Source organism: Pipra filicauda, unplaced genomic scaffold (assembly GCF_003945595.2).
Source record: "Pipra filicauda isolate LSUMZ 115617 unplaced genomic scaffold, ASM394559v2 scaffold583_size265894_pilon, whole genome shotgun sequence".
NCBI lineage: Eukaryota > Metazoa > Chordata > Aves > Passeriformes > Pipridae > Pipra > Pipra filicauda.
Genome location: NW_024104735.1, coordinates 191113 through 213672, shown reverse-complemented (window position 1 = coordinate 213672; position 22560 = coordinate 191113). Strand labels below are relative to the sequence as shown.

The 22560-nt window shown below is 36.4% G+C and overlaps 1 protein-coding gene across 4 annotated transcripts in view; it reads left to right on the top strand.

Moving 5' to 3' along the window:
* The window catches only part of LOC113993801 (ankyrin repeat and sterile alpha motif domain-containing protein 1B-like), a 195472-nt gene that overhangs the window by 51628 nt on the left and 121284 nt on the right, over positions 1–22560 (top strand). The window contains exon 1 of one of the 4 annotated variants that reach the window (XM_039387707.1): positions 20904–20957. The exons of the other annotated variants lie outside the window; for them this stretch is intronic. The gene's annotated coding sequence lies outside the window, so the exon portion shown is untranslated. Of the gene's footprint in view, positions 1–20903; positions 20958–22560 lie in introns of those variants that run through there. 4 annotated transcript variants of the gene reach the window in all.

The window sequence follows — 22560 nt, the reverse complement described above, 5'->3', positions numbered from 1 at the left end:
AAAGGACAATTAAAAATTCAAGTAGCTGATGCTGCTGAGAAACGTGTCATATTCAGTCTGTATTATTTCAAAATTACATACCATTATCTACAGTTATAATGGCAGCCCCAGTGTTTACATCCTACTTATTGGCAGGTATTTGTGATCCCTTTTGTAATGATCAAGATGTTGCAAGGTTAAGTAGATTTAACTCCTGATTTATATTGCTACCTGGGTTTGTACTTTCTTATTCATTGCTTATTTTAAAGCATGCGGTATTCATCCAAAAGTAGTATTTGTACGGATTTGAATTCAGTACTATAATTTGAAAAAGAATTTGAGAAAATGCAGTTAAACTCATTTCTTTGTGCAATGATATTCAAAATGTTATTCAGATAATGAATACACATAGCTATTGTGAATGTCTTTGTTGATAGAAAATGAGAGCTCTTTCTCATTTTATGGGGTTTAAAACAGAAAGTCAGTTTCAAAATCTATTGCAATGTTTTATCTGTGGTTTTTTCCATTGATGAACTAAGCACCTGATTCAAATGCACTAATGACAGAAGCTACTGGAAAAATGTAAATATACCTTAGTTATTATTTTGTTTGTTTGTTGAAAGCTGGATCAGAACCTGTCTGAGTCAGTCAGGTTATATGAACACACTGATCAGTGAAGGACATATATCGGTTTTCCAAATAGCATTTTTTATCACTCTGGAGGCATCAGCCCAAGCACCTGGCCATTGTGATTTTCTCAGGGTCTGGACTTCATGATGCCATTTAAAGCAATAAATTGAATAATAACCCTCTTGGGAAGTTGCAGACAAGCTGCTAATGGCTGTCTTTCAGTCTCTATCATCAAAAGGATTTTTTTTCCTCATCACCTCTTCACATGCATGATCTACTTGAAAAGTCCTATCGTCTTTCTTTAAAATACTTTCCCCTTCACTAAGCTACAAAGAAATGCATATGCAGTCACATGCACACATGAAGCACAAGAGGAAGAATTATGCAGAGCTAAGTATTTAAGACATTTGTGTTCCCACACGCAATATGGTTCTACTGTGCTTTCAGTGAACGTAACCAAATGCAGGGTAGATTGTGCTTCCTGTCTTATGAGTTAAATTTATGTAAGATTTATATAAGCAATAGATAAGTATCAAAGCCATAGCCGAGGAGGATGGATGGCAAAACACGGGGCTAGTTCATAAATTTACATTATTAAAGAGAAGTGATAGATCTACGCTGCTCCTTTAGTTGAAGCTGAGCAACAATTTGCAAGGAGAAATAATTCTTCTTACCTGCTTTTAATAGTAAAGTATACAGGAGCACTAGTACATGACATCCACCAAAAAAAATTCATTATCTTGGGTTATCTGTTCTGATCTGTGAACATTTTTTTTTTCTTAATTTCTGGTTCCTTGGGAATCAGAGGTATAAGATGTGACAATGTGATAGAAAAAAATTACAGAAGTTTAATATGCCTCTAAGCATATAGAGGGGTTGGCTTTGGAAATTTGCTAGAACTGAAGCGTGGGAAAGAGGAAACTGAGAATTAAGGCGATTTGGTAGTAAATGAGGGAGTTATATGCAAGGATGAGATGTCAAGAGTGGGCAACAAGTGCCACTAGATGCCAGTGGGCTTAGCAAGAAGGACTAGAAATGCATAATGAAGAAACAACCACAGAGTATCTTTGTCATTTAAAACAGAAAAAATATTAAAGTCCTTATTTTATGTCTATCTAAAATGAAAGCAAATGACTACACAGATACATAGAGAGTTTCAAATATTCAAAATTATTTTCACAATTAGGTTTTTTCTGTTTTCCTTTAGTCAAATCAGCTTGCTGACCCTTTGCATCAGAGAATCATCCTCAAAGTTTGATAGCAAGCACCTGATCAAAAAGTATAGTTTCTCTCAGTATTTTATGGTGTTATTAATAAACAATATAATATTATGGATATCAAATGATGATTTACAGAAATGGGAAAGATAATACATGTCAGGTATTATAGAAGAAATAAAACATTGGATAATTGTTTCGGATAAGATTTGTGTCAAGAATACATTGATGTAAGAAACAGTTTAAGAGTTTAAAAAAGATTCATTTAAGCTGAGGTTCTCGGCAAAATATTTTCTTGTGGATTTTGCTATAACGTACTTCAGCCTTTCACCACAAGATTTCTAATGGTTGCTGGAATTCAGATAAGGAAGAGAAGCAATCTGGCTGCTATCTCCTCTGCATTTCCCCAGGGATTTAACACAGATTATTCCAATGTGTCCAGGATAAAACCCCCTCACTGTTTTGCAGGACGTGCTGTTAAGCAAAATGACTGAGCTTTTGTGTTTATTGCTGACAATTTGTTATGTTTCCATAAACAACAGCATTTTAGCATCCCATTTGTTTGTGTTATCCTAATTATTTTTTTCTGTGTAAGTATGGAATGAGCTACTGGATGTTTTCTATAGAAGTCAAGAAAGACATTGCTCATAATTAAGCACAGACCCCTTAATAGGAGAATGAAGAATTTTATTTGGTCCTGAAAACTCACTTATTTTGTTTGATTCTGCATGTAGCAATTATAAAGACACTAAATATACTCAGAAGGTCTGAAATATAAATCTTCTGATGTGAAAATGTCAAGGTAAATTGAAATGAATAAGAGAATCAGAAATGTGTTTGCTGATACTGCAGAAATCTATCATCAGAAACACAGCCAACATAATTCTGAATATCTGAAATCTTGTACTCGGATTCAATCTTTGTCATGTCCTCATGTCTTCGAAGTAAAAAAAAAAGAAAAAACAAGCAAATAAACAAAAACACACAAAAACCCCAAACCAAATGAAAAACAAAACCAAAAAACCCAAACAAACAGAAAACCTTTCCAGGTATCTGCCAAAATCTCTATCTCTGTATAACAAATCATTTTATTGAATTGTAAGACAGATGAGTTTTACTGATAATACCTACAGTCAGTTTTTACATACAACTAGTAAAGTAATAAGTAGTAGCATGCTTTATTTATTTCAGAAGCTAGCTGACACTTGGCTTTGAAAAATACTGTGTGAAATCAATTATTTTCATTGTACATCTTGTTTTTTGCTTTATCCCTTTTATCTCAAGGGCAGTTTCCATTAAAGCATTTTGGAGCTTTGTTTGCTCTCACTATGAGTTTCCCACCTGAATTCCTAACCTGTTTAGCTGACATGCTGAAAGTAAGTTGTCCTGGTACATAAAGAATAAACACTGGTCAGTGCAATGTACATTCTGGGATGTATCTAGAGGCCTAATACCCTCAGTACTTTGACCAAAGCTGTCTTACCAGCAGCTGAAAATTTGGCTTGGTGGTACATGTGTCATAGTTTGTGTGTGTCTGTAAAGTTTTGGAGTTCTTCTGTATCTCCTCATAAAACTTATTGATATTTTAGTAACCCACCATGCTTGTTCAGTGCATTACTTTCCATGAAGCTTTTGAGAATAATTAAATGCATGTACTCAACTGACTGGAGCAGTAGAGTACTGTAAGGTGTTCAGTTGATATGTGAAGCTATATACAAAGCAATATAAAAACCCAAGCATTACACAATCATTTAATAGGATGGTGTAATTTAGTATGTACTTATCCTGATCTGCTTCTTGTGTTGTGTTTATTTTGCTTATGTCATCCTTCCCTGGCTTTTATTTCTTAAAACTTTTCTTTTGCCAGTCTTCATATGGTATTACAGCATGAGCAATAAAACCCAAGACTAATGACATTCTCACAGAGCTTTAACTCAACCAGTTTCTCTCCTCATGGATAAACAGAAGGAACCTCAGTTACACTGTCAGTATTTTAGAGTACATCGTCTAACCAGCTATTCCTAAAATGCTTCAAGTTTTTGAAAAGAGTTTGAAGCGTTTCTTTACAAAGTTTTGCCAAATAAAGGACAATGTTGGGCAAAATTCATAACTATATCTTTCATCTGTGCATTATATTAATTAATCATTTTACGTATTCCACTCATTAAGTGGGTGAAGGGAGCAAGACATTGCATTGTTGGAAAAGCTTATTCTTTTCATATACATGTGTTAATTTTTAAGTTCTTTGCAACGATTGGTCCTGCAGTATGCAATCATGGATATACTGGAAACTTTCCAGATTATTTTATTTCTGCTAAAATGAGTTGGCTCAAGAAAGAGACACTGTTTTTTGTAACAGAATCACAGTTCTGAAAAAAAAATTTTGAAATTTGGAAAATCTTGAAAGTTTATTTCATTTAGCTAGATGATCACTTGAAATTGCAGACAACAGGAAAGAAATCGTTAGTGTTTTCTTTGACCTGTGATGAACATGTTATATTCTATTTTAGCAAAAGAGGGATCTATGAAGGAATAAAATTTCAGTTGCTGGCTTTATCAGTGAAATTCATATTTACATCTCAATCATAGGAGATACATGTCAAATTTCTTGCTATAATCATTGAAGATATGCAGTCATTTCTCTGATATGATTCATCTCATCCTAAAGCAAATGCTTCAGTTACATCAAATGAGTCATGCCTTAAAGGTGCCTATTTTTCTCTGTTAATTAAAGGAACCTTTACATGAGCACTGAGGTCTCTGTTGTGGACATTTTATATGCTGTAAGACAAATATCACTCTAAATCTGTACATGGCTTTGTATGTGAGAAAATGCAATAGAAATTATTGACTTAAAAAATGTGATATCCAAGAAAAATAATAATTAAAAATAATAATAGTCCCAGTATCAAAAGTTCTGAGATGAAACCTGTTTCCCCTAGAAACCTGTTCTCAATTGTAGAAACATACTGGAAAGTCTTGGTATGTTCTGAGAAGGTTATTGTACCACACCATTGTATACCAACATGTTTTATGATTAACAGCCACTGGATGTACCAGAGTGCTAAATGATGCCTACTCTTTAGGAACATCGTGTGTCATACATCTAGGTTCTTTTCAGTCCTGCAACTATATATCTCTTACTTCTATGTCATTTGTATCACAAAAGAGAACAACTTTTGCCATGTCTTTTTAAATCCATACTCTTAGTTATATATAGAAAGAATAGCTAAAGGAAATAACCTCATTTTTCAGAGATGCCATTTTCCTGAAAAGGTCTAGAATAATCCCATATGAAACAGATTTTCCTATTCCCTTTTTAAATTCCCTTATTCTATCCAGGACCTATGATTCTTATTCAGGAAAGACAAATCCCATTCAAATAGCACAAACCCGATTTAATTATGCTTTCCTATGTGCTGAAAACAGAGGAGCCATACATACAGAATCACCAACTCCTGCCCGTATTCCTGAGATTAGTTTAAAATACAAATTAGTTTGAATAGGTTCTTACAGTTATAAAAAGGCACGTTATGAAAAACATATTTTAGAGTGCTCTTGATATTTCTGTGCATCATTTTAGTGCCGTTTTGCACATATCACCAGAAAGATACTAAGGTGTGCTTCAGGGAATTGAGAGAAGACAAAAAAGGTTCACGAGCTAGTTGAAAAAGTCCAATTAAAAGATATCAGTAAAATAATTTAATACTGTTGCCAATACCACTATCAGCTACAGAGGGGATGTGACAGAACTTTATAGGTTTGAAGTTTAAAACTAGAAAGTTGTCAGAGTAGTGTATTCAATTTTTTAAAAAGTAAGATTACATTAAAAAGACACATTTAAATTAACTACAGGAAAAAATATTCACAACATATCAAAAGTTTGAAGGAAAGGTCTCTAAATGAGCAGTGTAAACATCATCCTTTGATACGTTTGAAGTAGGTGAAAACTGGCGTACAATAAAGTAACAGCCCTGTGTGACAGGAGTACAGGGCAGAAACCTAGTTGGAATCTCGCCAGCCTTAACTTGTGTGATTCAGTGGCGATAACACATATTAACTTTCCCACCAAGCAGCATATATTGCCATACTGATTACAAGATGGCATTTTAGAGTCATTGTAATAAAGGAAAATTCCACTAGGTGGGTCTGATGCTCTTCTAACAGGGACCAAGAATGTTAGTGCATGGCAATTCTGTGCTCTTTTTTTTTTTTTCCTGTGTTGTTTTCCTAACTATTCTGAGTATGTCAAAATCCCAAGATTTAGTTATATTTTGAATAGTAGCATTAATACCATATTTCTTGACTAAGGATAAAATAGCCTTGATCAAATAAGACCGAGGTATGAGACTTTAGTAATGTGAAATTCCATTGGTAAGTAATTAGTATTTATCTAACTGCTAGAATTTATCTAAACTGCTAGAGCTGTGTTTTACTTTAGCCTTCAAAATTACCTTCATGAACTTGTAATCTTGTACTGTAATCAGAGTGGACTTTTAATTACATTTTTTATGAGGTATCATCAATCTAAGTAGAATTTTAAATGAGTACGGTCATTGCATTTAAAACATTTTATCATCTAAGGTGGAATGTGACAATAGGACATGAGCAACTATGCAGCCAGGGTACTTTCTTTTTGTATGGGCCATTGCTTAAGTAGGATATTTGTTTAAAAAATCTTCTCTAGAGCTCTGCTATGGCCCACTTCAGCCATTCATATTTTTATTAAAATCAGCTTAGAGTTATCACCTTTTCCCATTGCAATTCCTCTATTTCACAAATACCAACTACTTTTTTTCTCAAATAGCCTGAGATATACAACTTGAGAAATGCACCTTGCATATTCTCAGCTGTTTCCCCAACACCTGCATCTCCCAGATGTGTCAATCTGGTCTAGTAAAAAGTGTTACTCATTACTACAAGTCTTGGCCTTTTGAGAAGGTTTAGGATGAGTTGCTGTTCTACAAAAGGTGCAGGATTTTCTATATTAAATAAAAAAAAAAAGGGTCTGAAAAGTTTTTCTGTCTTTTTTTTTTTTTTTTTTTTTGCTGTTACACAGTTGGTTATTATTGCTAACATAGTACATGTTATTAATGCTAGGTAACTACAAATATTTCCATAAACTGACTACAGAGCTCAGTTTATTTCAGCTGTGTTTGGATTTTCCTAATATGCTAATGAATGAATTTCAGAATATTATGGAGAATAATACAGAAAATACAACAGAACGGATATGATAAATTCCCAGTCTACACACCAGAAAACCAATTCTGGTAATTAGTGTTTTTTAAACTAATTCAGTATATGTGGTCTTATATTTATTTCTGGTGGACATGTAATCTCATATGCAACAAATATAAGCCTATTGACGATAGCTCTGCTGAGACATTAGAAATTATTGTCAGACCCACAATGCAACACAGACTGCCATCAGGCCTGAAATGAGAGCTCATATCATGTACTACTGACAATTACAATTCATCCGACATTAGTTTTCCAGTTTAAATATTGAGTAGTCACAAATCAGTCTTTCAAAAAGCCCCTGGATTGAATGTCACAAAAAGTAGGAAGCAAAAGACAAGGACATTTCATAAATTCTTACGTTTCTTCTGCCCTTTCAAGTTCTTAAATGTATGTCTCGCATGAGATTGTCCATTTTACAGAAAGTACAACAAAATCAGTGCTAATTTGTGCTTGGATGCGCTTTTCTGAGCTTATGTTTATGCTGGTTTGTATCTAGGGTTTAACAGCACTCCCATAATTAACATGATCATCATCTCCAGAACTTGTGGATACTTTCTGCAGATAATGGGGGGGGGGGGGGGGGGGCTTAACTCACTGTTAAGAAAGCTTGTAAAATCAGCCATGCATTGTTATTAAATATAAAGGTGCAGACCATCTACTTATCAGCTGTTTTCATCTAATGCTATGCCACACACCTATGCAGGGAATTTTAAATGGATTGCTGCCCCACTTTACCAGAATAATCTTCTTACTTCTTTTCATGGTATGTGTAGAATGGAGATCTACTTCAGTCATTGAACAAGACTAGAAGTAGAGGTATTTCCCTGTACACAAGGATCTAAAAAGATTGCAACAACCAAAAGACATTCATCAAGAAGAGTAAACCAGTCTGAAGAGGGCTATGGCATTTTTTAAAGAACACTGATTTGACTTGCAGACGCAGAAAGTTCCATCTTTTTCTGATACACTTTTTCTAAAGCTCATATTTATTCTTTTATCTTGCCATAGCCAGTCATCCATATCAGAAATATTGTAAAGGTGTGGTGTAAATGCTTGCCTAAAAATGCCAGGTAAATAGAAGATCAAATGTGCAACGGATTGTGATTCATGTGTTGAAATACTCTTGCGACTTCTGTCATTCTCTGTCAGAAAGACAAGACCAACTAGAACAAGATATAACAATACAGCATATATTGCTGTATTGTGAACACATAGATAGAAATGTATCTATGAAGACAAATTAACTCTCTTTGTAGTCAAATGTAATTAAGCACCCAGTAGCCAGTACAGAAATGTGAGGATTTGCAATATTTATTTTTACCAGAGTGAAGTTGGAGCAGACATGCCTTTGAAATACAAAAAAACTACTCAGTCTTTGTGATTAAAACCCAGAAACTCATGAGTTAACAACTAATGGAAGCTTGCTTTTCAATTATTTCGACTAATGTTTCTTGACTTAACCATGAAATCATTGTAACAAATACTAAGGCAATGTGGGTGTGAAGATCTAGCAAGGAGCATTATTTGTTTTTTCTTTTCTAAGCAACACTACTAGCACTACTGCAAGACTACTGAGGTTCAGTTCTGACCACAAGCCATACTTTAAACAAAGGAAGAGTACGTACTTAGAGAATGCCATTATTCACCATCTACAACATTTATGTGAAAACAAAATGATCTTCTGACAACATTTAGACATCTCAAGTTTATCTTACTCCTCAAGATAAAGAACAGAGAGGTCAGTCATTGTGGCATGAAAAACTTTTTCATATGGTTCATAATTGGCATTGCCAGAATTTTTGAACTCAGAAGCCTGAAAGTATATTTCTTTTCTCCTGGTATTTCAAAAGAATATTTCTATTATGTCTTAAATATTGTTTATGATTGGGAGCTTTATTTCAAGACTAACCTCTTATGGTATGTTGTTTCTCAGGAGAACATATAAAATGTCACAAATCAGCTTGACAGATTTTAATTTTTCTTAGTGGTTCTTAACACAAAGAAAATTTATGACAGAAAGAGACAGAAAACTTTGAAGATTGTTTTTGATTAAAATTCTGATTTCACACGTGGTTTGCAAAAGCATTATTACATGCATTTCCATCAGGACTGCACAGGATACTTACTACCTCTTAAATTCCATGTAAGTGTCCATTATTCCTGGTGGATTTGTACTAGCTGCAGTAACAGCTTGCTAGTAAAAGCAAGCAACAGACATAACCTCTCTGGCTTATGGTACATTACCAAATTAGTTGTGACCTTAGAACAATGAATTCCATAGCTATGTCGATCTAATAAATTAAACAGTGTTCAGAAAGTGTCTCCAGGCACTAGAGCACACATTCAGAAGTTTCCAGGTACCCTTTTGGCATACACCTACTAGCACTGAAGAGCTGCTTGAAAAAAGATTTTTTTTTTTGCTTCTTCCTCTATTTTTCTACTCGTTGCATTGTATCCTAGTATTCCAGAAAAGGTGGGAGCATTTGTGACCTCAGCACGGTTTTTACCCTGGTATCAGAAGGTATATACATGCATTAGACCACCTTAAAAATTTCCTGTGCTATCTGCAATGACAAATGTGTATATTTAACTCCCAGTTCTTTTCGTTTCAGTTATACTGAAACTCATCTTGATTACTGTCTTTCTATAAGAACACTTATATAAAATTCTAACGACTTGGATCTCAATGAGGAGTTTTAATTAGTGACAAAAGTTTTCCTTTTCTGTCTTCCTCACAATACTGTCATACAAGCAGCAGATGAAACGTTTAAATTTTAATGTGTACTGCAGCATACCCCTTTGATTTGTGTTGTAAATACTGTCTGGCAGCCTGCCTGCCCTTATTACTGTGTTTTACTTTATTACTATACATGATTTTGAAAAATTACTTTAAGAGTTGATAAGAAGTATGGGTGAGAATAATCTAGGTATTTGCTGTTATATGTCTTCTATTATTATTTTGTTTCCAACAATTTTGCTCTGCTTTTCAGTGATCTCACATTCTATGATATCCAAGTTTTAGGATTGCTTTCTCATTTTGACATCAACTGTAAATTAAAGTCTGCTACTTTTTCTGTTGCTTACTCTGTAGACATTACTACATTAACATTGTAAACTCCTCAGAGCAGGGATCACTCTGTTATCTGCATAGTGCTTGTCACAGTGACTTTCTGACTCATAACCAGTGTTTCTATCCACTCTAGAAGAAAAATTATTTATACCCGTATTTTGTTATGAGTGATTTTAATTTTATTTCCATTTGATCGGATAAAAAGCAAGCAAAACAGACTCTTCCTGCTGTCCTGCACTGACGGGGTGGCTCTGTTTGCCTGCACTGAAATGCGAAGGTGTCATTTCAGAGGTCTCATATATCCTGGCTTACCCCATGGAAGCTGGTTTATCCTTTACCAATTAATTGTTCCATCCCAAATTTTATCCAGGGGGATATCTGTTGAAACTCCTGGTACCACAGATGTGGTGCTTTCAGTAGCTGTGCTACCTGGGTACATCAGCACAGGCTGAGGTCACACGTCTGGGCAGCTGTTCAGTTGGTGCTTAAGTACATCTCAGCCTGTGACTTGCTTCCATTGGGAGTATTTGCCTGTCTCATGGTAGGGCAGGAATATAGAGGGGGAACCTGATACCCCACTGACTGTGCTGCAGCACTTCAGCAGTCAGATGTGCCTGGCAGGTGGGATGGTGTGGGTGCAGGCAGCACCCTCCGTTGCGGCTACAGCCTCTTTCCCTATGACTGGCAGTGCCTGAGCCAGAAATGACTCAACTTCCCTGGTAAGATACCAACGGAAGTCTCGAGCACTGTTTTTTAAAACTGTAGTATTTCAAAGCTGAACTAAGCTGATGTGTAACGCATACCATAGAGCTCCATCGTCTCTTTTATGGAGTCACTTTGCAGAACATTTAAAAGAATGTTTTACCATTGGTGCTGGAACGGAATGGATTTTGAGAATAGATGAAGGTACAACAAGAATTAGCAAGAGTCCAGAAATGGCGGGGTCCTACAAGACTGGAGGCTCCTCTGGGCAGCACGGCAGGGCGTGGCAGCCTAGCCCCATCCCACTACCCCAGCCAGGAGCAGGACAGCCAGAGGGGGAACCAGGGCAGCCCTAGGCATTGGGCACCTTCCTGGGGAAGGGAACAGGTTGAGGCTGCCCTGGGATGTCGGCCCATGGGTGGGTGTCAGGATCAGGCAGGGTGTGGGGACTGGAGTCAGACATGGTCCCAGGCTTGTCATGCAGGGCTTCCTGATGGCGGTGTCTGGGGGTCTCCCTGATGCCACAGGCACCAGAAGGGATGTGCTTTGGGCCCTCACCAGAAGCGTAGAGGTAGCTGAATGCAGTATAACAATGGCATGTGACTAGTGACTCCTTTTATTATTAAAATCCCCAAGAATGTAACAATCTTGTTGTTTATATAGTTTACAATATATCAGTAATTTTTAATTTGATTTGAGATTATTTAGATCTTTCAACAAATTTGTAGGTTTGGATATAGTAATCTACTTGCTTATATCATAGAATCATGGAATCATAGAATGTTAAGGGGTTGAAATGGACCTTAAAGATCATCTAGTCCCAGCCACCCCTGCCATGGGCAGGCACACATCCCAGTACACCACGTTGCTCAAGGCTTTATCCAACCTGGCCTTGAGCACTTGCAGGGTTGGGTTATCCACAGCCTCTCTGGATAACCTGTTCCAGTGCCTCACCACTCTCATAGTAAAGAATTTCCTCCTAATATCTGACCTAAATTTCCCCTCTTTCAATGTGTACCCATTACTCCTTGTCCTATCACTACAGTTCCTGACGAAGAGTCCCTTTCTGGCTTCCCTGTAGGCCTCCTTCAGATACTGGAAGTTTGCTATTAGGTCTCCACGCAAGCTCTGTTCTCCTTTATCCCTTATGTCAAAATCTGGATATAACAGAGATCCCTTTACAGAAGAGCACTGGTGCATAGGTGTAGCAGGTTACCTCTTTAGGATATAGGTAATGATATAGGAACATTTTTTTGCTGAAGAATCATTTCTAGGATATCTCACTATGACTTGTCTTTCCTGGTGTGTGACAACCTAGCTCTTTTAATAGTTGAGTATGAAATCTGGGGATTTTGTTATTTGGTTTGGCTTGTCTATATTTCTGTAAATTAATTTCAAACTTTTATAGGTTTCTACACATTGAGTTGATCAGACTATGCTTGATGACAGAAAGCTGACACTTCCCACAAAATACACATTCTTGCCATTTAGTTCTTTTTCAGTTGCAAATATGAGAAATTAAGCTATGTTGTATGAAATGTGTTTATTATTAACAAAGAAATATATTGTTAGTTATTCTTATATTTAAGTTCATGACAGTGTAGATATATTTTTTTGGTAATTTTGCTCTTTGATATAAGCATATTAGTTAATTATCCTTACTACTTTGTAGGCATTCTCCAAGGTCCTTGGAAGGATATAGGTACCTTCCATGACTAATTATCTTGTGCTAAACTATTGTTTTATTATGAGATGGTGCTTTTCACCTCTCCTGTTCAAAGGTGACTGTATGATGAGGAATAAATTCATGCTAATACGAAGATCCCACGTTTCTGAGATATTTACTGTTGAAAAATTTCCACTTTACCTCTGGATAGTGATCTCTTCTGCAGTGGTTGGGGATGAGAGCAATGTTTGCATCATAGCAGTGACTGTGTGTTGAGTAATATGCCAGAAAACTTCTGAGCTTCACAAATCACCAAGTCTCAGTGGTGTGGCAATTCTCTGGGCTCATTTGGAGGGCGGGGCAGGAAGCACTTCAGAATGGTTCTGATCATTCTTATAATCATCTTGAAGTGATCCAGTAGCTTCTTGTAGTCAAGTTTCCACTGTATCAAACACATCATATATGTTGAGCATAGAAATGTTCTTAGCCACTAACAGAAGCAGGCAACAGCCAGAGGAGTCAGAATCTGTATGCTTTTTGACGTGGAGTTTAGATTTGGGGGGGGTAATTAAGAGATCAGGAAGTTAAATCTAAAAATATTTGAAAGCAACTTATCTTATTTCTGGAGCAAAATACTTCCACTCAGGAAAAGGTCATATATCCCATAGCTGTGGAGGTATTTCTGAACATTAAAATTGATCTCATCTCATCTCATGGCTAGGCTTCGCAAACAAAGATTTGGGAAGGCTCTAATTAAAATTGATACGGACTCCAAAAAATATAGTACTGTTCGATATTTCTGCAACTTTCATGATGGTGGTTTATGGAAATCCTCTGGTTGACACTTTTTGTTATCAAGAGTATTTACAACTTTTAAGCTTGAATTTTCTTCCTTTCTATTTTCATCTGCCATAAGAACACTGGCAAACTAGCAGAGCATATGAGCTTTTTAAGTATTTAGGAAAAGCAGTTAAGTCCTATGTATGATGAAACAATGTATAGATTTTAGAAAGCCATCGAGGCCATTCTGGGCTGATGGACTTAGGATAAGGTAGGTACTGGTAAAGTTAGAGATTATTTAAAGAAAGATTTTTTGAGAGAACTAGTGATAAAGAGGCTGAGTTAGATTGCAAACTGAACATGGTTAGGGACTGTTTGTGGGCTCTGAAATTAAGTGGCATGACCTGACTTATATCTGTTCAGCAAAAATCTCCTTCTTGCTTCCAAAAGCACCAGTGATCATGTCTGAATGAACTACTGAGAATGGTCCCTTGAGCAGGCTGTCATGTGAACTGTGTTGCAGAGAGTGCTAATTGGCCATCCCAGGGTGAAGGCTATCAGTTAATTAACATGTATGATCAGCAGTGTGGTGCCTGGGCTCACTCCCTGGCTCTGTTCCACTGAGCAGTTTAGCCATAAACAGAGCTGTCCTTGCTGGGGTGAGCAGCTTTTCTCTGCAGGCTTCAAGCTCGCTAATGGGCATTGCTGATTGATTTAAAGGCAAGTTGTGATTTAGTCTTGTTGCTTGTTTGCTTCTCTTACCTTGCTTTATAAATTGATGCAAGCCCTTCTGTTGGAGCCTTGACAAAACTTGGTGACTGAGATGGCAGGTAAAAGACCAGCTTATACCTCATTCTCTTTCATTCAGCCTTACTGCATTTTTATTGAGAGATAAAGCCAACTTTTGAGCAACCTAGCCAAGTAATCTGTGTGTATCATAAAAAATGCCGTGGAACACAGTCACAAGTCCCATTCTACAGGAATTTAAAAAGAATTTTGAGTATATATACAGCAGCTAATCAAATCCACATCACTGATCTTTTACTCTTGGGTGCAATGGGCAAATTAGATTTGCAGCAGTGTGTATTTGTTTTTATGAGAACTATAATTCTTTCTTTCCTTACTGCACAAAAAGGACTATTTTCCCAAAAGAGCTTAGAGAAAAACAGCAGGAAAATATGAAGCTGTAGTCCCAGACTTTAGCTTTTGTTCATACTCTGCCCCAGTTCACTCTCCTTTGTCATAGTAGTAGTTCCAGGATGATATGACTCTTCTTGCATCTGGATGGTTTACACCAACAGGTCCTTCCTGAGCCAAGAGGAGGCAAATGCTTGCCTCTTGAGGCTTAATGAATTTATTCTAATTACTTAGCTGGGTTCTGCAACCTGTATTATAAGTATTTCTAAGTGAGATTGGTTCCTTTTGACCAAAAGACCTGTTTACATGTCAGTAATTACTGTATAAACTGAATTTGATAAAATCCGCAGGCAACCAGAAGATGCGCTGGCTCTTGCATCTTGGAGAAACATTAAGAAACACTTGCAACTTCTCATTTTGATTACTCCAAGCATTCCAGGTATCATTCAGAAGTTGTTCACAGCAACAAGGAGTGATGGGACCAAATACTAAACCCTCTCTTCCTGAGATTGGAAAACAAATGAATCGTTGTGGTAGGGTGATACATCTGCTTCTTCCTAAATGATTTGGAATAGATTGTGAAGTTTTTTGCATTTGCAGAGCCTACCATGTTATTGAACAGCACCAAAGAACAATCTCCTGTATAATGAGGGGAGGGCAGGTATTACAGAAAGCATTCAAAATGGTGATCAAGAGAAAGAGCACCCCTGGAGGGGAAGGCGCCTCTCTGGACCTGCAGGAGAGCTTACTATGAGTGAAACAGAGAGCTGTCAAAAAATGAAGACACCTGACAAGGTATTTTGCTTTTTAATGTCACTTTTTAAAGTTCTTAGGGGTATGTGTTTTTTGTGGGAATAGATACCATATTTTATAATTTTAGCAGACAGCATCCAGGACATGATATATTTTTTCACTAAAGTCTCTGCCAACCACATGCATAAGTCAATCACAATATCCTTTATAGACCATTTCTTAGTTTTACGTTTCACTTTAAGAAGCTGCTGGTTTTTGATATTCACTTCTGGTGTAAGAATTATGCTAGCCCCCAGAGTAAAAATGGAATCTGATTGTTACTGTAAAAGATAAGTGCCTTGCAGAATGTGAGTAATTCCAAAGAAGAAATAGAAAACATTGAATCAGTTTCCTAGAAAGCAACTAAATTCTTTATTTGTAGCCTATCTACTATTAATGAATTGATCAACATGTTTAGATCATAGCACTGGAATAGCTGCCTATCTAGTTTTTCAGTCTGTAATTGCTTAGGTGGCCACTTCGCATTGGCAAGATTTTCTCCCTGTGCTGGTTTACCTAGTTTGACTTTTGTTTGCTAAATTTATTAATAGTGATAGCTAAAGCTTGTGAGGCCAAGAGGTCTTCCACATCTTCTGTAACTGATGCTAGCCGGTGCAAATGGGACCCTTTGGATTAGGACTGAGCATGCAGGTTTGAATTATCTACTGCTGTACTCTTATTTGGTCCTCCAAGTAGGAGCATTTCCTTAGAGCTGATTTATCAATACTAAGGTTGAAGTCCTCAGAGGATCTGAATTAGAGTTGCTTCACTGCCAGTTTGTCTTTTACATTGCATATCTAAAACTTGATGAGAAATGGAGTACACAATATCACTGCTAATCTCCTCATACCTTTCATTTTTTTTCAAGATGTTACAGCTGAGAGTGAGAAGACATTACAACAACAGAAAGAGGCCAGGAGAGAGGTCAGCTGCAATAGCAACTGAACTTTTGGAATAACAGAAGGCTGAGGCGACATCTTCCTCCTTTTATGCAATGAATCATGAAGATACTCTGAATTGCAAAAGTCCAGGAGAATAAGGAAAGGGAAGAGAGTAAGCAACAATAGGATGTGAACACCTTTGACTTTTCATGGAGTTTGCATGCTCAGCATATCAAAACAGTACTGAAAAAAAAGGGGGATCAATAACAGCCAAAACAAATACTGCAGAAGAAAGTAAGATAGAAAGAGAAAATAATCTCCTAGGATTGGTTTTTTGAAGAATGAAGACAGTTAGCAAAACACTTAGCCAAGTTGTCAATGTCCCTGGTCAAGTGCATTGCATATCAAATCTGAATTAGCACAGAAGCAGAACACTTTTGTCCCCTGTAAAAGTGGTAAGAAAAAGAAAAAAAGCAATGGTGTAAAAGGATTTTCTTTAAATATGAATAACAGTCCTTTCTTCTGCAACATATGATATTCCATGAGTATCCTGGTTCTGCTTTTTGAGACTAAAAAGCTCTGAGAACCTTCTGGAGGAATCTGTGCCCTCCAGAAGGCAAATTCCTCCGAACTCCTGTAACACTTCCTGATTGGCTTCTCTCACTAGAAACAAAAATACAAGCAACAATATTCTATTCCTTCCTGCTATCATCCAGAGATAGGTATCTGTATTTTAAGACATTAAAGTTGTTGTAATGTACCTATCTTTTTGCTCCTTAGAGAATGATACCCAGATTTGTGACCAGACTGTGCTTTTCTGCCAGCATGCCAGTCTGAAGTGGCATATGCCTGCTTACCATGCACCCAGCATAGTGTGGCTGGACTTTATTCAGGGAATAAAAGTAGGATTTCCTTCAAGATACCCTGTGCCTTCAATTCTTGGTAACCTCATTCACCTATGACTATATGAAAGGTAAGAACAGGCTCACTCTTTTTGTCTGAGTTATGTCAGGACTGTAAGAAAACATCAAGAGAGAATCACAGTTTTGCTTTTAGTGAGCAAAGACCAGTTTTTCTCTGAAACCATTTCTTTATTTCCACAGACTCATTGCCTTTCATATTATCTTTCTGTCTTCTCTTGGAGAAGCCAGGGTGAATGAGAAGTAACCTATTGGCAGCTTTTCATATTATTGTTCATGCCCATTGCTGAACCATGAGAATGAATTACAGAACAACCCTGAATTTATAGAAATAATTGGTTTTCACATTTCACAACAGTTAATATTAATTTTAATTATTTAGTCCATTAATACGTGCAATCTTTGCAGTACATTCCACTGCCCTCTGTGTCTCTCTTTACCTTTTAATGCAAAAAGGTTCCACCTGTATGAGATACCTGATACCATGTCTCCTATTCTTCCTGCATTACTGTGTCTCTCAGGCCATCCTCAGAGTCATCTACTTGAAATATGAATTTTAAAATTGCAAGCACTGAAGTAAAAATTACTCATACAGATTGGTTTTAACTACTACTAATCCAGCTGTTCCACCTTGCAATTCTTTGTGTTTAGTAGACTTGAGGGAGAGCGGTCTCCTCACCGTTTCACAAAGAAACCACATGAAAGCTCCGCTGTGGGCCATCATCCCCAAAGTTCAAACTTTTCTCCTTCCTGTGGAGCACATCATAAATAGATTTCTTCTGAGGGAATTCACAGCTCCTTCTCAAAGTGCTATCATGTTATTCATTTGTTGTTGATTAGGAAAATATTAGCACATCTCCAATTTTGAAGGTTGCTTTTGTCACTCAGGTTTCTTCCTGTTTCTAGCAACTACCCAGCAATAGGAAGTGGTTTTAGTGGAGGTTAAGTGATCTCTGCACAGACCACTTCACTGACTGCAGGTCTAATGCCATACTGTTGGGTTGATGGAGCTTATCCACTTGGGCTTATGTTATGATTTAAGGTTTCATGTTAAATTAACAGTTTTAAAGGTTACAAATATTTTTTATGCACAGTATCAAATTCAACAAATTAAGTTTTGCCGCTTCGTGATCTGTTTGCATAGAAGTCTGTGACATTGTGTTTATCCAAATGCATAGTACATATTGATTATGTGTAAATAACCAACCTCTTTGGGGTTTTTTATACGAAATTACCAGAAAGCTAAAGTAAAAACATTCTTACAATAAACTCATTGGCATAAAGTTAATTTTCTTCTGTTTGTACTATAAGTGATCTAGCATACTTCCAGCAGCTGTAACAATGCTGAGGTCTTTCAAAAACAATTTTAATAAAAATGGTAAACTATGTAAAAATGACTGATTGTATTTTGTCATAGCTAAAAACTTACGTAAATATAATAATAAGTAAGAGTGTGAATGTTGGCTACTATTAATGATACTGTTCTTGCTTTAAAACATTTTTACTCTTATTTCACAAGCTTGGTATCTGATATTGGTGATGACTAGAAGTTTCAAATAATTCATGGCGAATAACTGATTAAATTAGTTTTATTTCTATTTCTGCATGTGATTTTGTCATGAACATCTTATAATTTTCTCAAATGTATTCATGAGATTATTGCTCTGAGTAAGTTTTAGTGTATATATTGTTCACAAATATTTGAAATTCAACATCTAAGCTGTTTTAAAGAGCTTTGATTGGTTGTATGAGTCATACAGTATTTTTGTGTTCCAGGACCGGTTAAAAGACGCTTATAATTTTTTATGACTAGTCATATTTCTAAGTTCAAAATTTGCTGTGTTCTTACTCTCTTTTCTCTGAACTGTTCTATTATGTGACTCCTTTGCCTGAATAGACACACAAAACTAGCCTCAAAGTGAGTCTAAACACAGCCACAGCAGAGTCAGCAGTAAATTTCCAAGTAAATATTTCTGAAAATTCTACTCAGGTAGATACACATCTCTCATCAACTGGCCATTTCAAATATGCTTTGATATACTTTGTTGAAGTGACTTTGTGATGGGAGTGTTTAGGTCTTGCAAACTGCAGGAGGAGGAAGGGTAGAAAAGGTCACTTGCAATTCTTATGTATTTTGTGCTGTATTTAAGGAAAGGCATTTAGTATTCCTCAGTCTCTAAGTTCACATAATCAAACTGAATACTAGCCCAAAAGTATCTGGATGCAATTATGTACTTATTTTTGCATTCACAGTTTGCCTACTCTGATACCACTTAAATGAACTAGCCCTTAAACTAATACTTTGTTCTAGAACAGGGTTAAGAGGTATATATATTTCTCTTACTCTGTTTTATAACTAAATCAAAAGTGTATTTCTGACGTGATTATTTATATGTAGTGATTAAAAATTAAAGCTCTAAACCACTCATACCACCACTCGTACCCCAAGGCAGCTGTTCTGTTTTGCTGATATATCATGCTGAATTAAGCTGGTCACTTTTGGCCTGATCATCTGATTCACATGCTCCATAATGGAATAAAATACTTTGTTACATTTTGATTTACCTGCCCTTTACCTCAAATAGTTTGTGCAAGAGATAGAAAACCCAAAATCTATTGATTACATACTCCACAGTTTGTAGTGGTTAGTTTAATTTGAAAAGAAAGTCATGCATGTGAATTGGTATAGACTCATACCCAAGATGTTGCTGGGGTCCCACCTATAATGGCATTTAATATCATGTACTTTAACCATAACTAACTAAACTTATAAAAAATAGTTCAGTGGGACTAATTAAAAATTCAGAATATGCTTAAATTCTTCATAGACTTGAATCATATAAGAATTGCAAATTTTGTATCATTTCCACTATGGCACTTCTTGCTCTGTAGTAACTAAACCCAAACATATGCTACTCTGAAGAGGGGAAATTTCATGTATTTTACAGCAAGCCCTAAGTGTACCACAGAGTTCCTTCAACCCAATCCAAGATTCTGTAAGTTTGCCGCATCAGAAACATTCATTCATACATCTTAACTGCCAATAATCTTGGGCTCTTTTCAACTATCATTTCTAGGACTACTGTTACCAGCAAGACAATTAGTTATGTGGAGTCTTAAATAGTATCAGTCAGGTTTATTGAAGTTGGTGTATTTCAACCTTCATTTTCATTCACTTCTACTGTCTCAGGTAGAAATTAACCCTGTGTTTCCGAACATACAGCAAGTACTGCTTTCAGTTTTATATTCTCATTTCGGAGTATCTATTACCTATCTGAAGACTTATTCTGGACCTATGGAAAGGGATCTGAGGGCAGAGCATGGCCAGAGTTTCCATAAACTACTATCTCTCTCCGAACTGTGTATCTTAATTGCCCTATTTTTTATTTCAAGTAGTTAGCAGGCGCTCCTTCTGACAACCTGACACAAAACTGTGAAGCTGTTCCCAGAAAATAAATTATTATCTTGAATATCTAAGAGACACAACTAAATGCATTTTATTTTTCCGGAACTATTCCACCACTTAAAGCAGGTAATGCTCTGACAACAAACACTGTCTTTAGAACAAGATGAACTTTTATATTTTGCCCTTTATAGAGATGTGCTTAAAAAATCAGCGACACTATCTAGCAGCCAAAAAGGGTAATTATAGCTTTCTCCTTCTCTAACTATGTAAATTCATTTAGCAAAATAAACACAAGGATATCCCTTATGTTTTATGATGGCTTGTTCTTCTGCCTTTTTTTCACGCAGAGGGACAACCATACCTTACATAGGATCCCAGCAGGAAAAACTCTAGAAATTCCTGGAAGCCCTGCCATCTGTTGGAGCATAGCAGAATGGGAGCTCTCAGATATATAGGAAGTTTTGGTCCTTCACCTCTTCTACACTTTCTGTAAAGAACAGAAGATAACATACAGCCCTCCATTTGAATTTTGGGTAAGCCCCTTTAACATAATTCTTATACAAGGATGTTGCTGGCTTACCTGAGGCCCTCTGAGATCACCAGTTTGGAATCATCGTTATTTTATTATATTAAGTAAAAATGAAGTAGTAAAGATGTAGAAACTAGCTAGCACCAAATGAATGCAGGTTTTGCAGTTTTTTATTTATGTATGAGCTTCATATCCTCAGACGATAGCTAAAGATCATTGTTATTTATCAGTATACAAATTTGATTGCGCAAAAGGAATATAAAGGTTATTTCTGCAGCAAATGGCTTTGCAGTGGTAGTATCCCATTGACAGTCCTTTAGAGAGCAGAGCAGCTTTATTCAATATTCCTGGCCTTCCACGAAAACATCCTGTCTGCTTCTTTTCTCCTTTTTTAAAAACAAAGGTAGAGCAGATAGAAGAAGCAGAATTAAATGACATAAAAGTATTTCCTGTGCAGTTCCTTTCAGCATACTATTTTAAACAGATTATCATAGATACTGAGATAACCACTCTTTTTCATTCTGTATATAAAGACAGCGATAAGGCCTATTTGTTATGAAGGACTGCAGGGATCAAAAATAATCTGGCAAACAGCACGATGAAATACGAGCAGAAAGGTCACAGTAGACAGCATCTGGATGGATTGTGACAAGGAAGAAATGGAGATGAATGACTAGTCTTAGATTAAAGATTCTCAGAAGTGTCTTACAGTAATCATCATTGCAAAGGTGATTAAAATAGCACGGTTAGTCATGTTATATCCACTAATCTGGAGATAGAACATTATTATACAGCACTTATTCACATATGTAGTACATGAAGGCAGAATTTTAAAATGGTACATCCCATTTGGCTTGTGAGTCAAGCTAAGATTATGGAACACCCATTTAATTGCCTCTGTAATGCCACAGCTGCAATATGTGTATATCTGTATTCAAATACTAGAAGCTACTTTCCTAGCTATTTTAGCTCATTTTACCTTCATTCTCTTCATTTTCCTGCTAAATCAGCTGCCCAAGGCCTACAGTGAAAAATGGCTTTTCTGCAGTCTTCTAGCCTCCTGCACCCAGCTGATCTTCAGTAAATCAGAAACCTCCAACATTTCTTTTCAGAAGGGAAAAAGCCTCTGTACTCTGCCTAAAGAAAACACTGCTGACATTCTTAACAGACCATCAGACACCAATCTGCTCATGAAATCTTCCTAAATTATTTTCATCAAATTTTATGTAACAGTTATGCTCTGTTATTACAGTTATGCTCAGTTATGCTTTAATCTATCCAACCTTCTCTTACAATTCATGGAACTAATTCCTCTGACTCATAATCAGATACATGATCTGAAAATTCCTGCATGCAGCCTGCATGCTGGAAACTTTAGAGTACCACACTGTTGCATTAGTTGTGGTTTATCTTTTTTTCACATCAGTTTTAGAAAAAGATTCCTTATCTTCAATAATTCCTGACCTGAAGGGATTCTAGTCTGCTTGTTCTCCTTGTAAAGGCAAGTGACCCTGAATATCCTGCAGCCTCTAAGAAATCTAAGAAAATAATTAAATATTAAAAGAGATCTTGTCCAAAGGTGAATAAACTATCCCACATGCACCTTT